The sequence below is a fragment of the Cebus imitator genome, unplaced genomic scaffold, assembly GCF_001604975.1.
Source record: "Cebus imitator isolate Cc_AM_T3 unplaced genomic scaffold, Cebus_imitator-1.0 Scaffold52, whole genome shotgun sequence".
Lineage (NCBI taxonomy): Eukaryota > Metazoa > Chordata > Mammalia > Primates > Cebidae > Cebus > Cebus imitator.
This window is the reverse complement of record NW_016107367.1, coordinates 1,257,210-1,258,257: the sequence shown is the minus strand read 5'-3', so window position 1 is coordinate 1,258,257 and position 1,048 is coordinate 1,257,210. Positions and strand designations below refer to the sequence as shown.

At 48.9% G+C, this 1,048-nt stretch overlaps 1 long non-coding RNA gene across 1 annotated transcript in view; it reads right to left on the bottom strand.

Moving 5' to 3' along the window:
- The window catches only part of LOC119471147, a 12,379-nt gene that overhangs the window by 1,885 nt on the left and 9,446 nt on the right, over window positions 1-1,048 (bottom strand). The gene's annotated exons all lie outside the window — the stretch shown is intronic.

The window sequence follows — 1,048 nt, the reverse complement described above, 5'->3', positions numbered from 1 at the left end:
AAAAAAAAAAAAAAAAAAGCACACATGGAGGTATATGTATTTGAGGGAGTAGGAGACAGCTGTGACTCTTTGAGGGCTGAAACTGGAGACAGTAAACAATAGGCAGAGATGTTTTGTGAACTCTTGGGCTATAGCTACCCTCTTGCCTTGGCCTCCTAAAGTGCTGGGATTACAGGTGTGAGCCATCACACTGGCTGTGTTTTGTTTTTAATTGAAGAAAGAAGCAATTCTGCTGACAATCATCAACACACTCCCAAACTCTCAGGCAGAAATGACCACTGGTTCCTCTGTGCTGCTCTCTTCTTTGTTCAGCAGGCTTATATATTGCATGGGAGGAGGCAGTGCAGTGTGGGAGTTTGCCTGGGAGAAAAAGTAACTTGCTGCTGGAGCAGGGTGTTCTAGAGACCAGGGATTTGTTACAAGAGCATGGTGGAGAAATTGGTTTTGAAAGGAAGAGGTGGCTGGGTACGGTGGCTCACACTTGTAAACCCAGCACTTTGGGAGGCTGAGGTGGGTGGATCACTTGAGGTCACTAGTTCAAGACCAGCCTGACCAACTTGGTGAAACCCCATCTCTACTAAAAATACAAAAATTAGCCGGATGTGGTGGCGCATGCCTGAAGTCCCAGCTACTCGGGAGACTGAGACAGTTGAGTTGCTTGAACCTGGGAGGTGGAGGTTACAGTGAGCCAAGATCGCACCACTACACTCCAGACTGGGCCACGTAGCGAGACTCCATCTTAGAAAAAAAAAGAGGCCAGGCACAGTGGTTCATGCCTGTAATCTCAGCACTTTGGGGGGCTGAGGCAGGAGGATCACAAGGTCAGGAGATCGAGACCATCCTGGCTAACACAGTGAAACCCCGTCTCCACTAAAAATACAAAAAAAAATTAGCCGGGCGTGGTGACATGCGCCTGTAGTCCCTGTTGCTTGGGAGGCTGAGGCCGGAGAATCGCTTGAACCTGGGAGGCACAGGTTGCAGCGAGTCAAGATTGAGCCACTGCACTCCAGCTTGGGTGATAGAGCAAGACTACGTTGCCAAAAAAAAA